Below are 16,850 nucleotides of genomic sequence, written 5' to 3' on the forward strand. Positions count from 1 at the left end.
AATTTCAATCAATTCTTAGGAAAATTCTCTAGGCTTTTCTGCTTTGTATTTACTTGGACATCTCTGCAGCACCTCTGCGCTCTGTGCCAGCACGAATGCTTTTCCTGAAGTGAAAACCCACTCCAAATGGCTGCTCTCTCTCTCTCTCTCTCTCTCTCTCTCACACACACACACACACATAAAATTATTTGTTTTCTACTGTTTGTCGCTTTCTGGGAAGAAGGGGAAGACAGTGTGACTTGGGTAACAGCAGTCAGTCCAGAGTTTGCGAGATTTCCAGGGCTAAGCAGAAGCAGAGTTGGAAAACCCCCAAAGAGAGCAGCGTGGTGTAGCAAAGGGGACTGGCGGTGGCTGGCACAGTGGTGAATTGACGTGAGATGAGAATCACAGCTTGATGACTTTTTACCTCTTAATAGTTTCCATGTGAGAGTGTGTCATAGAAATGGATAAATAACAGAACACAGTAGAAACCACTACTGAAACCAGTAAGTACCAAAATGATATGAGCTGCTGCTGTGTGATTTGCCCATGAACATGAACTGTGACTCTGCTTTGCAGGCATGAGAGCATCTTGCACGTGGGAATGTCAGAAATTGAATCTTATATCTTTTACATAAAGTATTTGCTCTGGAGGAGCTACTGCTGTTATTCACTCAAAAAAATTGGAAAAATACCCTATATCTTCTGACTGCTTGGTACAGCTTAAAACTGCCTTTGAAGGGCTCTTAGCAATATGTTAGTAGAATATTATACTTCTGAATAGTTACAGCAGCTTTACCTAGTACCAACATTAGTATGGCCATCAAAAAGTTCGTCATGTTCTGTATTTCAAAGCTCCCTCTCCCACCCCGAGGTCTTAGCCAAACATCAGACACCAAACACCAGTGACCACACTGCACCTTCTTGCACGTTTCTCTGCTGTCTGGGAAGCAGCACACTTTCCCCTCTTTCACTCATTCAGATTCCCCAGGGCTATCACCCCTTCCTGCTGCTGTAACAAAAGTGGTACAAACAAAGCTAGACTACCCCGAGCTTGCATCAAGACTAACAAAATTATGCTAATGCATCCACACAAGAAGTTTTCCAGTAGGAACCGAGAGGAGCAGGAATACGGAGTGCATTTTTGTTCTTTGCCGGATAAATGTGGGGGGATGAGGAGGATATCAACAGGCAAAAGGAAGAGGAGGTTTTCTTTCAAACATGATCTGTAGTTACATTTTGAACAGTAGCAGAGCCTAAAGCAAAGAGCCTGAGCCACTAACCAACCCGCTCAGTGCTCCTCAATGCAGATGCGTCAGAGCAGAGTCCAGAAAAAAAAAAACCAAAACTCACACATCTGATCAGTCCTGCACTGAATGAAAATTGTGGCTTTGGGATCCAAGCAGCCAACTGATTGCTGGTGCCTTGTATCCTGGGCAAGCTCAGGTGGAACCCCTGCAAGGTGGGTACCCCTGCACCCAGACGCTACATGTACCAAAACTGAGGTACAAATAGCTTTATTGTCCATAGCTGCTGAGAATATGGATGTTTTGTATGTGGGAACATTGCTGCATATGGTAAGAGACCTTAGATAAACACAAATTTTAAATAATTTTTGCTTTAATGACATTTAAATGCTATAAAGAACCGTGGAGGAAATAAATAGAAGAAAACATCTTAGGAGGTACAAGAAAAGCTTGCTCACGTTTGATCTGTCTGTTGTACGCTTTGGAACTAGTTATATTTATTTACAGCACAATCTAAGGCCCACTAAAGTCCGTGGGAAGTCTGCCACCAGCTTTGCAGGCAGTGGGCTGGTGCCTTGAAGGGGTTGTCCTGCGAGCCCGCTCGCTGCCTTCGCTGCACAAGGAGCCACTAATGCGTGCCCTTTGGCTGCCTGCTGGGCTAAACCCATTTATCCGAACCATGACAGCATAAGAAGCAGTTTTAGCGATTAACCCAGTTTTGCTGCCATAAAATTAATCAAGCTGCTTCTTTTTATTTACCGCAAGAGTCTGTTAAAGTTTCCAGATGCTCAACTGCAGGGGAAATAAAAAAGGATGGTGGTGGGGGGAGAGCGTTTTGCACATTTAAAATGGAGTATTGTTTTCGTTTAAGAAGCAGGAGGGGGAGAAAAGATGACGACTGACAACCGGGCGGCCCCCGAAACAGAAGAGGGCTTTGTTTCTGCCAGCCCGGCCACGGCGCCGACAGCTGTCAGGTCGGCCTCTCCCATGCGGGCCCGCTATTAACATCAGGAAGAATCACTGTGTCCAGTTCAACAGGGAAAGGCTGAACACGGTCATCAAAGCAGCATACGGGAGCTGAGCCAACAGGTTGGGCCAAGTCCCAGGCTGCAGATATCTGGAAATCAGGGTCCAGGACCAGGATCTCCCTAGAGATTCAGGAGCGTTTAGATATTCTGCACTTCTGCAAGGTGGTGGAACTAATCTTTGGGGAAACTGCAATGTAAGAAACCTGTCAGATACTACAGAGAAGCATGGTTGGAAGGTATGACTTCTCTTTGATGTGAATTAACAGGGTTAAGTGTGTGCTTTGAAGATCAATTATAATCTGGAACCATGATGCATCCCATCTCCCGCCTGCTAATCCTGGCCAGGGGCAAGGACCAGCAACTCCTGTCAGCAAACCCGATGCGGGTGGATGGAGAGGCAGGCGACTGAGGAAGCCTTAAACTAAGGGCTCAGTTCACATGGAAAAGGCCTGAGCGCCGCTGATCCGGGAACGGTCCAGGGGCCTCAGGCAGCCGCGAGTTACACAAGCAGCCAAGTTGCCTCACTTTCTCCCTCACCGCCCTGTCCTGCTCCCCTCTCGCTGACCGTGCTGCTGGGGACCCCCCAAACACAGAGCCCTGGAAGGGCAGCACAGCCCCAACCCATTTCATTAGCGATGGCACCTTGTTACTGTGCTTTGTCCCTGGTGTTTCCTAAACCACAGGCCACATCTCCTTTCTCCTTGAGCTCCTAGCAGCCATGAGAAGCTGCTTAGATATATAAACAACTCCTTGTCCACCAACTTGCAACTCTACCGCTGTTGCCAACTATTTTGGCATATCGCTTCCACCAGCCCAGATGCTCCAGCTCTACCAGATCACCCTCGAGCTCATCCAGGGTTATATTTCAGTTGGGGGACTAAGGGAAAAAAAACAACTTAGGAAATGCTACCTTGAGAGCATTAAGCTTTGTACCTGTACTGGGACCTTTTGGAGGCGCTGCCGCAAGCAGGCGGAGGCTGGTCGTCCTGCCAGGCTGTGTTACATGGGGCCAAGCAGCTCGTGCTTAGGCAGAAAGGCCAACCTCAGGCATGGCTGCGGCAACACTGGCAAATGGCATAAATGCAGATAATAGTCTAAGTGGAGCAATGGAGCAGTTGTTAATAGCCCACTTTGATTTGAAACTCTGGAAATGTGGAAAACAACTGGCTTCAACTCTTATTTTATTCTGCCTCCATTAGTAGCAAGTACCAGCAAAACTAATTAAGACAGCCAGAAAGCAGCTTTATATGTAACAGTAACTGGTTCTGAATTGCTTGGCAATTTTAATAGTTTTCAGCTGACTCAGGCAAAAGAGGCTTTGTGCTACAGAAATGCTGAAATGAAATGAGCACAGAAAGGAGACAAACATATCATAGACCTTCCACACTTAAAAAAAATAAAATAAAAAAAGAGAAAAAGCATCCTTCTTGCAAGGGTTTTCAAGTACTATCTGGGTGTCCCAGCAGGGAGGAAAAGCCTGAGAAGGGTGCCATTAGCTCTTACGAATTCTTCATAGGAGTGACAGACATTACAGCAAAAATGGTTTGCCTGAAAGCAGCTGGGACCTTCCCAGCTTTTATACTTTGTACTGCGGTGCAGAAGCTAATGAGGCAACAGAAACAGCAGTGCCTCATCGCCAACATAAAAGTCATAGGCAGGGGAAAGGAAAGGTCCTGGTGAAGCCCTGGATCTTGTAGGAATGAGTCAATTGCCCAATAGGGTATATATCATGAGAAACAAATAAGAAAAGATAAAATGTGTAATAGTAATTGAAAAAGGCTATCCTTCATTGGGTTAAAGCACGGTATTTTTTGCTGGAGGAAGAAGTCTGAAGTTGTCTTTTGGGGAACAAGGAAGTTCTGAGCAGTACTGAGGAGATGTGAAGCCCTCTCCCCCTGAAATGCCCCCTCAGCATCTTTTTTGCCTCTTGGCAGGTCCAAGCCGGCACAAGACATAGCTGATCTGATGCCACACGGGTGCTGACAGCTGGCTGCCACCAAGCACTCTTGCTTTTCCCTCCAAAGAGCCTTTAGTAATTTTCTTTTCCCTTGAGCCATGAGGTTTTCTGCATGGAGCTTGTGGGAACATTTTCTCTGGAGGCCTCCATCCTGCTGCCTGGTTTGTTTATGAGGCCAAGAAATTCAGGTTACCGTGAACGGATAGAGGGATGGACAGAGGGACTGCGCAGATGCAGTCTTCTAAGGGAGCTATGTTAAGAAGCTGGGATCCTATATTTACATACACCTGAAAAAATAAATCTATGATAAGAGAAAAGCTTCTTTTTAACTAGCCACCAAAGAAATATTTCTGGAGGGAGATAAGAGATAGCAAATTGCTTTCTGTGAGTCACCAGAGACCAGGCAGGTGCCCTCAGAGAAACAAAACACATTTCTACATGCTCAATTCCCCCTTCGGGGGACGCACCTTCCTCAGACTGACATTTCAGTTATGTTCAGTCCCTGAGGCATTTCACAGGAAAATACAACAACATATTTGCTTGGGTAGAAAGTGCTGAACTTTACATAGATGACATTTGGAAACACAGAGAGATCACGACTGGGAGCCCCAAACTGCTTTGAAGGAAGCGGAGCTGCTGGACTCAATTATGTAGAAAAGTAAGTTTGGTGTAGCAGAAACAGCACGACAGGGGGAAGAAGTTAGCGTGGTTATATTGCACTAACCTCGGCTTTTTTTTTTTTTTTTGCAGTGAGAAAGGCTCTGTGGGCAGAGCTGTGTTTTCTATTACCCAAAGCGGCCATCAGCGCGATGGAGTCGGAGCCTAACGAACGCGAACCGTAGCTCTCAGTGAAGGTTTTAAGAAATCCGGGCTGTTTCAAAGGCCCCCCGGGCCGACAACGAGCTCAAAATGAAAATATCCATCATGCATTTTAGATACCGCTTCGGTTAAGCGGGCAGAAGCTTCGGCAGTGTGCCGGGAAGCGCCGGCCGGGGTACGTTACTGCTCAACGGGGTCACAGGGGAGCTACGGCGATGCGAGGGGACGGCCGAGCCGAAATCCCGACTCTTCCCCGGCGCTAGCAGGGAGACGCTTCGCTCTGCAGCAGCCAGCGGCCTCGCGCGGGGCGCCGGGGCCGTGGACGAGACGGCGGCCCCCGAGCCCGTCCCCAGGGAGCTGCCCTCGCCCGAGCCCGGGGGCCGTCACCCCCCATTTCCCCCGGTCTCGGGGCCCGAGAGCCGAGGAGCAGCCGTACCGGCAGCGCGCTTTCCCGGAGACCGGCGCCGCAGTCGCGTGTGCCGAGCTGCGAGACAAGTCCGCATAAAGCACCAATTTCTCACTCGGCCTCTCTCATTTCCAAGTAGATCTTGAAATACGTCCTCGTCCCTTGAAAAATCTTCCCTCCCGTCTTTTTCCCCAGCCGGGGGGTGCAAATGGATTTGCGAACCTTAGTACATCGTTTATCGCTGCTGTAAATCTGGGGCAACGTGCACTATCAGATGTGCAGGTCTCATTTATAAAGCAGGATTTACGATTTCACCCCTTAGATCTGCAGATGGGTCTTACTGTGATTTATGCTTTTGTGGTGAAGGACCATATATAAGAATTACCTGATGTTATCGAGGGACCTATTCTTTTTGTCCCTTATCTTTCTTCTCAAAGCAGAGACTACTTAATCTCTGTTAGCTATATACTGAGTGTAGTGTCCTCTGTGATTTACCCATATCCCTGTTTTCAGTATTATTAGCTTGTGACGGTAAAACTAACCCCATGAAATACCTACAGCACATGCTGACTTGCAACTACATATATAAATTATAAATGGTTTTTCAGTGACTGTCAGTAAATAATTATGATCTTTTTAAAGGAGACATTGCACCAATATTAACTGAATGCTCGCATCAAATGGAGGTACAAAACAGGCTTTTTGGGTCCTCTGAGATCAGATTTAGTAAAGTATTTAGATTTTCATGATTATTGGTGAAGACTAAACTGCAGTAGCCTAAGTTGTAGGGAGCATACTTAATTCACATTTCTCAGAAAGGTGGAGATGAGATTTCTGAAAATATACAGGCATTTAATTGCCACAGATTTAGAAAGCAGTCAGGTTTCAGAAGATCTCACCTGGAAAAGTAGAGGGACACCTAACGAGGGTTTCAAAACACCCCATGCATTAGGTTCCCATGGTTTCACTAGATCTAGGTACCTAAGAGGTTGTAAGGAAGCCACTAGGTTTCCCCATACCACTTTCAGTGCTGATATACACTCAGAAATCAGGTTGATAATCTATTCTTCCTTGAAAGGTCATGACTTCAGCTCCTGAAGCTGTTTTGGTGTCTTACAGTCATTGGAATCACTTTTGAGGGCTTGGGTCTAACTGTGTAAGCCTGTGTCAGCTATCTGGTTTTGAAGGTCAGCAGCAATTTCTAGGAGATGCTGCAGTGATTGAACAGGTTTAGTTACTCTCTTGCGTACTAGTCACCAGGTGAAGGCCCAAATGTGAAGATCCCATAATGCATCCTACTGTGCAAATGCTCCCTCACCTTGTAGCCTTTATAGTCTGTTCCTCCTTGTCTGGTCTAGGAGAGATGGGGGCCTTCTCCACTCAAAAATCTGTACAGTGATGATGCGCCGTCTTGACAGGCAACTTTTTGACTCTTTTCAGCCAAGGAGGAAATTAACCCTTGGCTTCCTGCAGAGCCCACCACTAGGAAAATCACAGAAAATGTGGCATTACAACTGCCTTTCCTGCAGCTGCAAATGTGTGATGTAAGAGAAGAACCTAATTCTGTTCAAGGCTATCTCTGCACGAACATGCTTTTAAAGCCGTAAGGCCTGGCATCAGGTACCACAAAGCTAATATATGGGCAAGCCTCACGTCTTGTCACACATTCATCCAGATGGACAAGATAATCATAGAGCAACATCCTAATTCCCCCTGTCCTCCTTCCCCCTTTTCCCCCAACCATTTCTATCTCAGCAGCAAGAAGGGCTCCCTGCGTAAAGGTAGGGGCAATGGGTGATTGCAGAGAGCACTTTCTTACCTCTGCCTCTCTGAAGCTTTTTGTCTTCTAGGAGAAGAACTCACCTGGCTTATGGCCATGCTTGTACTTTGCTTGTTGCGATGGTGACTTCTCCTTCTCCCACGGAGAGAAACAGCAGATTTCTGGAAATAAAGATGGGAATCTGGGTCATCTAAAAGATTACACAAAGTACGTTGGGGGCTTGGTGGAATGGTTTGTTTAAATAAAGTTAGCTTCAGGAAATTACTCTCGGACTTGAATTCTGGTTATTTTTCACATCCACACGAAGGTATGTGATGTGCCAGGACTTTGATCTTAAGCACTGGCAGAGAACCCACAGAGGGTGAGATGTCAGGCATCAGGCTTAAGCTTTTGGTGAACTATACATGGATGCTATAAAGTCCTTTTAGGAGCTTGCAAATGGCCTAATCTGTCTGCGTAGACACAGATGGTTTGTCTGAGGTATTCTTAGTGCATGCCTACCAGGCTGAGCTGCTGCAGGGATTTAGGGAAAGGAATGCTAAACTTCTGGATCCCGAGCAGCTTTAGATGGGTTTTACGTGCTGAGCCGCTCAGCCTCGACAGGACTAGGGCACTCTGAGTCAGAGAAGTCGCAACAACTCTAAACATCTGGGGAGCTTTAAACGGGGAGGTGCTGTTGACGCTAACACATATTGGAAGCCTGTCAAAAGCTGAACAGGGATTTTTCAAGATCACAATTTTAGATTTAGGCACCTCCATCCCACTTTAGGTTTAAGTCCTTTACGGGATCTTGCTCATACTACTTAAATTAACTTCAAGAACTCTTCCCTTGTTCTATGTCTGGGTCCCTTTTCCAACGGATGTTCCACGTGCTTTCAGGCTGACAGCCTAAAGCACCCCAATTTAACATTCTTAACTGCTAAGTAGCATATATTTTTCATCAAAGCAAGTACAATTTTTGAATGAGATCTATATTCTTACCAAAGTTTTAGCTTTCAGCTAGTCTTACCATTTTCATTTATAAAGGTGCAAGCAGGGTTTTTTTTTTTTTAAGGATAAAATTAATTTCTTCTTCAGGCTCCTATAATTCAAAACGCAATGCAAGAACTACAAAAATAAGACTCATTCTGGTGCTTTTTGCCTGTGTGTGCCTATTCTCTCTCTCACACACAAAATTTAAGAACAAAATCCTCAGCCCCAGAGGGGCATCTGAGATAGCAGAAGCGTGTAAGAACGAGAAGGTGTGATGCTCAGTGTTTTGTGACTTTCTAAGTAGGCCTGGAAACATTTACAGCCTTAGCTAATCACATTACATTGGCTTAATTAATGGGAAAAGCCTGTGTTAGAAAGCTGACAGGTGTTGATAGATGAGTACAACTGCCCTGGCTTCCAGCAGCATGTGTGGGTGCTTAATGGGATGACGGGTGGTGGTGGGGGGGGTTGGGGGGGGTAAAGGGGGTGCAAAGCAGAGTGCAAATATGCTATATACTATGTAGATACAAATGTATAATGTATATGTACATACTATATGTATACACTATATACAGGCAGAACTCCAGAGACTAAGCGCTAGCTCTAAGCCGCCTTTGTGTTTGCTGTGGTCTGTGGCTGTGCAGAGCGCAGCTCATCGCTGCCATCCGACAGATGAGCCTTTGGCTCCTCAGCGTTGTCCTGAGCCGCTTGCACTGGCCAGCGAGCCCCAGGGAACAGCCGTGCCCGCTCCCGACACAGCCCAGTCTCGGCCCCACGCAAGAAACCCAGGGATGCCCAAGGTCTCCAGCTCCCACCTGCTTCAACATCACTGCAGGCTGCTGCAGCGCCTTCAGAGAGCCTTATTGCAACAAGGAGCTGGCTATAAATAAAAGCTACAGGAAAGGAAAAGCGGTAGTGGTTTCCTAGGAAGGGGCTGAGAAAGCCTGCTGTGGGCAGCATAGAAAATCACCTGTGTCGTTCAGGGCTTCCCCTGTATTTAAATCAGAAAGGCGGTCCTGTCTCTTGATTAACTGCTCCACTCCTGTCCAAATGACCTCTTGCATGCTTACCTTGTAGCACACTAGCCTGAAATACATGTAAGCAGCTGCCAAGCCAAGCAGTCTGATGGGAATAGAGCCAGTTGTACACAGCTTCATGCATTGTCCCCTATCGCGTCCTACTCTCACCCATCGTGCTACCCACTGCTTCTTGGCTGTTTTCTCCAGCAAATGGACTTCGTCGGTATAATTTGCATGAAACCCTGCAGACTCCTGCTATGGCAGCAGTGCAGTTTCTCTCTCCCCGACCTTCCTTCCACTGCTTTCTTCCAGCCTTTAAGTTGTGCAGCAAGGCCAATTAGGAATTCCAGCCAGGTAGAAAGTGAATATACAGTAGCGATAACAGCCAGCGACGTGATTGATGAGGCTTGTACAAATGCTACTGGCTTCAAAAATGGTGTCTGGGTTGATTCCAGAAGCTGTGCCTAATTTCAAAAGGATCTTCTGAAAAAAAAATGTTTAGCAGCGCATGGTACAGCAAGCAACTTCCACAGGTTACTCCATTCCTGAAATATCAACCATTTACTAGCAGTAATGCGTGAGAGCACTAACAAGCGCTTTCACTCATACTGATCCTCCAGCACATTTCCTGAAATAGGGATGAGGCTTTCTTCTGTGAGCTTCCCAACAGTCAGTGTTGGTCTAAATATGATTTTAATCAGTTGCAGGTAGTGGGAATCCTGGCTGAAAATTAAGAAAAATTGAGAGGCTATTCAGCAGAGTGAGAAAGTACACACTGGATTTCCTACTGATGTAACTGTATTTGTGCAATTTTTTCTGAGGAAGCGAGACCTTTTCTTGCATTTCTGTCAGCCTCTGATTTTTACGGAAACTCGCTGGTGTGTGCCCTGATATGGGGCTGTGCATTTTTTCACAGCTTCTACATAGTCAAGCCAAAACCTGTCATCCCCTATCTGTCCTTCCTCATCAGTCAATGGCCCCTCAGTACTATCCTGCCCCGGCCCCTTCTGCCAGCCAAGTCAGGAAGGGAGCTGAAATGCTGCGGACAGGCGTTGACCCAGATTTACCCTGGGAGCAGGCGAGCCCAGGAGCGATGGAGATGAATGCCGAGCAGGCTTTGGGGAAGTGTGTGCAGACCTGCCAGCTCTGCACAGAGGCAGGTGATGAACTAGTAGACATTTGGCTCTTCGCCAGCCTAGACTACCGGACGTCCAGAAACCCCGAGCGAATGCGGGGGGACCCGGCGTCCTGGGCCCTGGGAGACATCAGATGTGTCTGGGATGCTTTAGACTTCCCCCACAGGCATGGAGACTCTGCTGAGCAGCTGGGGTTGGGATGCTTTGAACCATGCTTTTGAGTTAACAAGCTGTTAGGGTTATGTTAGAGACTGCAGTGGGATCATGAGAGCCCAGAGGGGCAGGGTGAGAGCACAGGCAGACCCGTGCAGGGCAGGGGAGCCAGGGGACTCCACTGAGGTTGACGCCAAGGCAAACACTTGCACAAGCCAACCTGAGCCAGCTAAACGAGGTGTCCAGGCCAGTTCAGGAGTACAGTCTCTTTAGGCCCTTGCATGCACCATGGAGGGACGCAGGCTCTTCCAAAGTCCAACGCACAGCTTGTGCTTCTCAAGACAGGAGCCCATCTCCCTGATAACTACAGAGAGACCCTGGTGGCTCAGATTCTCTGCTTGCACCTCTAAGCTGAAACCACAGAGTTATGCACTGTGACAAACACACTGAGCCACGAGGGGAAAAGCCTCATATGCAGGTGGTTTAACAGATGCCTGAATGGGACCGGACATCCTTGGCGTTAGGCACAAGACCCCTAACACTTTACTGGAGCAAATTATGGCGGCCCAAACAAGAACTGTTTCCTCCTAGGCTGTACCAGGCAGAACCACCACTCCTGGCCATTTCTAGCTCTTGGCAGTATTGTAAAATATTATTTTCCTTTAACCAAGTGTCTGAGCAATACAGTGGGATCTGACTGGCACCTACCACCTTCAGCCTGTTTCCTGAACTGTGGTGCAACTGCTGTGTGACTCTGGTGGATCAAGACTCTGAGCACCATTAAGAGCAGTAAGACATGGGGCAGCATAAGAAGTCTCACCTCTTTGAAAGCTTTTGCTCCTTTGAGGACTTCTAATTCTTTGCCTTTAAGGTGGGGGAGCTCTTTAGCATCAGTAGGACTCTCCAAACAGGTTTACATTCTTCTGGGTGTTGACCATTCTTTTATTTTGTAAATACCTAGCAAGTGAGCTGCAGCTAGATGGGTAGGTAGCTATCACTGAGATTTCATTTAAGACCTTGTTGCAGCGATTCATTAAAAAGCCCTAGGGAATTAGAACGAGGGTTTTATTTTAAAAGCTGTAATCTCTAGGACATTCACAATGCTCTCCCAAGCAAAATTCGTCACAGCCGGCGGCTACAAAGCAGCCGTTCTCTGCTGTAAGCCAGCTCCAATGCATTGTCATAATTGACAACAGATTTTTTTTCAAGCGACACTGGAGGAGGATTGGAGGATGACAGCACATGGCTGAATAAAATTTTAGTTAGGGAAATATAGGAAGAGCTGACTCTTCCCAGAGAGCTTGGAGCTCACAGGCAGGGTTTTCTTTTGGTGTTTGAAATGGGATTAAGCCAGGAGGCTCATAGATTTACTGCTGTTTGTGCTTTGGTCCTTTATAAAATCAAATAAACCCAGGTCTATTCTGAAAACACTAGATTAAGACCTTCAAATTTTGCAGGGGTTTGGGCAACAGTGCACGTCCCTGTGAAGGCCCTGTGTGCACCACAGAGGCTGGAAGGACGGAGCGAGCCCACCCCACTGGCCTGTGGCTTTCCAGCATGGTCAGAAATGAGCTCCTTGGGCTTGCCATGAATGCCTCACTTGGCAGGCACAGGGGGATCTCCAATTTTGATTGCAGAGGGTGAATGATGTCTCTCTCCCGCTAGGGTTTCAGATGAACAGCGTTACACTCGTTTTTGTCTACTTGCTGCTTCCCATCTATCTATAAACTCCCACCACTCATCGAAATGACCAAGACTCTTCTTTGTTCAGATGAAGCCCCTGCTCTGGTGCCACCTTACAGGCACAGCCCTGAGCAAAATGCTCCAGCTAATAACAAGCCTCAAAGAGATGGAGAGTCAGTGACAGAAAAATAAAACAGAGACTGCTACAGAAAGGCAAAGCAATAAAGAAAGGGTCTTACACCTGCTGCAGAAGGAAGACAGAAGCTAGAGATGGACGAGTGAAAGGAATAGCTAGGAGAATTAGGAACTGAAAGGGAGGAGAAAGATATAAAAGGGAATACGATCCAAGTGCTAATTTGTAGGGTGCACGTTTACTCTTGCATGCTGCAAAATACAAGTGCTCTACTTGAAAGTATCCTGCACGAGCAAGGCTAAGCAATTTTGTCCATAATGGATGCATTTGTTCTGCACTTCGGCTTATGTTGTAATGGCCTACCATAAGTCTCTTAAGCATAACTGAATGTATGTTTAAGTGAAATGGTTTTATGAGGGGAGCAGGTCAGATAGATAGACTACAGCCCCTCTGCAAACCACGAACTTGCTGCACTGGCTCAGCAGATGTTGCGGGCGCTGGTTCTTAGAGCTCAGATACATCTCTCTTCATTTTCGTATGGCAAAAATGTGGAACACGCGTGTTAACAGGCTGCCTCTGCAACTCACCACTGCATGTCACTGGTATTATTAGCTGGTCTTGTATTAATAACCCCAATGAAGACAAGATCCTTGACTGAGCAGGGTACTGCGCAAACAGAGCAGAAAGCCAGTTCTCAAAGCAGAAGAACTAGCAGCGCTCATAAGGCAGAAAAATAAAAAGAGGCTTTTATTTAAAAAGGCATAAACTGCTGTGATTGATTTACCCACATAGGCGTCTTTCTGCCTGGTAGAGAAATGTTACTAGATGAAGACAGGAATAAATTATGTAGCAGAATTGAATGTTTTATAGAGAGGTCATTTCTTAATTGAAATTGTCCAGTAAGAATGATGGCGATGATTTAAGGGATAATTGCAGAATTGCATGCCTTTTTGTATGAGTAAAGACACTGGTCACAGCTTTTCTGTCAAAATCATTGAATGGAAAAGCACTGGTGAAGCTGACACTTTCTGTGGTGTATGGTTAGTTCATAGAGTAAGTGTCCAAGTCTGTTACTAGAAGGCTGAATGTTGCAACGTTTAAGTCACATTTTTTCCCCTCCTTTCACAGTTATCTGAAGGAAAAAAATATCAGATTTGTATTTTGGCTTTCTTGAAGACTGTGAACGTTTTTCTGCATTTCTCTTTGCTGCCCTCCCCTGTATGCTGACTAAGAAATGAGAAACATAGAAATTGAGCAGCTACAGAGCGCAGCCTCTCACCACCTCCGAACGGACAAGGTGCTTTTGCAGTGACTGAGGCGCCTTTGAAACCAACAGTAAAAGCATCTTTTCTGTGGAGAGGCACAAGGCTCGCGGGGGCAAGAGCCTTTAACGACACCATTATCTTCCAGGCAATTAGGCCTGGCTGGCGCAGTGCAGCATTGGTACAGCCACCGGTTTGATTGCACTGAAATGGCTTTGTGAAACACAAACTGCTGAGACTTCTGAACAGCGTTAAACCGCTTTTAATCTCAAACCACCAGCATGGACAACACTGTCCTAACCCAGGCAGAAACAGAATTCGCAGCCATATTTTTATTTTCTCTTTTAAAAACATATGCCTGGGAACAAAATTCTCCCCCTCACTGTGTGTATACATGATCTGTGCAAGTCTTGTTTCTCTTCTAACCTGCTGCTGAAGGGGGGTCGAGCCTGCCAGCTGCGCGTGTTTGTTGTGCATTATGGATTACGCTTTAATGACTTACCCTAAGCCTCTTGGGCACGGATGCACGGGCGTCCAACTGTCCGTGCATTCGGGCTGGTTTGTGAGGTAGAGGGGTCAGACAGATTATCCCGATTTCTCCGCGAGGGAGCTGTCCAGGAATTTTAATGGTGCTTTCCAAAGCCTCCCCGCTCGCGAGGTGTCCTTAATGGACAGTAGTCCTGGCTGCGAGCGCTCCCTCTCGCTGCGACGAGATGCCAGCCGCAGGCTCCGCGAGGAGCTCCCGGCTAGCTGGAGGCACAGGCAAGGCAGGACCCCCGCGCCGGGCTGCCAAAAGCCCGGGGACCTGTTTCATTAGCCTGGAAAGCGCCTTCAGAGCGCAGGGAGGTTATGTGGGTCATGCACTCATGCCTGCTGCCTTGCAAAGAGACTTCGTTATGAAATTTCACTTTAATTAACGCAGTGCGCCGGCTCTTAATAATATTCCATCAAGACATGTGGTAAAAGCACGTTAGCTATGGTTTCATGTTGAGGCACAGCTGAGCAGAACCCCATGCAGAGCTTGGCCTTTGCAACGTGTTTTGCTTCTGCATCTCCTCCAAGCTTCTGATTAAAGGAACTGTGGGACTCCGGCGTAAGAGGGTGATGCAGCCCAATCCAGAGCCTGCTCAACGTACAAGAAAGGCTCCAGTTGGCATCCACCGGCTCTGAAGCGAGCCTCTGAAGAATCAGACATCCATACTGCACTTACGTACCAGGTGCTCTCGGTACTGCTGCTGATCTATAATCCTGAATATAAAGCAGCTCTCGTGCTTTGTTCTAATTTTGTTTGAAAGGCCAAAGTCAAACGGTCTTTATAAACCATTTTCTTTTGTCTTAAACTTAGAGCTTTTTTCTCTCCTAATTTTATCTCTGCATAATTGTTTGTTTTAATACTTATTTGATTATCTTCCCAAATTAATGTCAGAGCAGCAGCTTTCCAAACAGCCATATTAAATATTCACATCCAAATGAGATTTTTCAGCCCTTTGTTTTACAATGATCTCCTGCAGTATAAACATGAAGTCTCGAAAGATTTTAGTTACTCAGTATGCACTAGGCCATGATTATTTAACTCTAATCAACGGGCTAAGAATCTTTGGAAGATTAATGTGTTTGGAAAAAGTTTGTGAACCATTTCAAATCCTCTGTTTTGTCTGAGCCTGACTCCTGCACTTTTCTCTCACTTTGCTCTCTTTTTAGGGGGGAGGGGGGTAAGTGTCTGAATAACAAGTAACAGCAGTAATAATGAACATCCTCCACTAAAAAATTTCAAAGCAAGCAAAGATCTTGGCTTTACATTCTTGCCCTTCAAAATTTTTCACTGTTGTTTCCCAGGCAGTTTAACTCCCAGCCTTTGCGGAGAACTAACACAACAGACTAAGATGTTTGAAAAGCCTTCTCTTGCTGCTTATTTATTCCTCAGGTTATTTTATGCATGGGTTTCTAAAAATCCCTGCGGGTTGCCCGTGGTGGCCAGCTCCTGGTGGTGCTGCTGGCAATGTCCGCACCACCTCTAAGAGGAAGGGTCCTGAGAGCACATCCGCGTTCCCAGTTACTCCAGCCACGGGGCGGGCCGTGAGCTTGATGCAGCCTTAGAGGCTGCTCTGCACTGGGGACTCAAACCCAAGCCTGCACCACCAATTCAAGGCACTCTTCTCTCTCTCCAGGGAGGAGCCCCAGCTCCATCCCACGTTCACAGGATCTGTTGTAAGAGGATATTGCAGAGAAAAGGCCACTGGGTAGTGAAAGATGCTGTGGTGGAGCCCAGCTGCCTCTCTAGGGACTTTTTTTCAATGCTGCAAGCCCCACACTGGCCGTAGCAGGGGGAAACCCAACTGAGACTGTTCCTAAGGTTGAATAAGCTTAGCTTCAGTGAGCAATAAAGTATAGAAAACATAGGCAGCCTTCTTCACCGTAGTGTCTATCAGGCTGATAACCGCTGCCCAAGGGTAGAAGCAGAAGGTAGTTTAAACAGCAGCGGCGTCATTCACATTATTTTATATGGCCAGTCCTAAAAGTCCTCTCAATGTTAAGAGGAACGGCCATTCTGGCATCGAAGAGGATCGTTTGTTTGTTGTTGCCTTAGGACAACATTGCCAATGGAGTTGTTGTCATTTTAAAAATAAGCATTACCCTTTGCCCCTTGGAAACTTGAAACTGCGACCCAGCTGTGTGCTCGCATGGCTTATGCTGCATGCTGGGTACACACCTATATGCTCTCCCAGGCAGCCCATCATCGATATAGCCATCGGTATTGGGCACGTGATGGAAGAAGCAGGATTCAAGCTTTTGTTCTTTAAGAAAAACACAGCAGTCACATAAATAACTCCAACGGCACTTTACAAAGAGTTACAAAACATTTTGTATTTTTTTCCTAAATTAAGTAGAACTTGTGTCCTTTTCCATCCTTAGTTATCTTCACAATGTGATAAGCTGAACTGCAAATTAGGAAGAAGATTGATTGTTTAGGAAAATAAATTGAGAAACCTGGGAAATATACCATTTCTAGAGGCAGCAAAGATCTGGTAGATATTTACAGTATGTATCACAGACTGATCTCACAAGATAGCCGGTCCTCAGACCCCTTCTTTCAGCATTTAATGTTCATCTTCAATTAAGTCTATGCTAATTATAGTTTCTCAGCTTGAGGCAAATTGAGTCCAAGCCCAGCAGCGCTAGGTGTCCAGACATCTCACAAGCTCCAGCTCCTTCTTTCTCCACATCGCAGACCTCTGTACTCTCATTTCTGCAGCCCTTAGAAGGAGACGTGTTGCT

The sequence above is a fragment of the Rhea pennata genome, chromosome 6, assembly GCF_028389875.1.
Source record: "Rhea pennata isolate bPtePen1 chromosome 6, bPtePen1.pri, whole genome shotgun sequence".
Taxonomy (NCBI): Eukaryota; Metazoa; Chordata; class Aves; order Rheiformes; family Rheidae; genus Rhea; species Rhea pennata.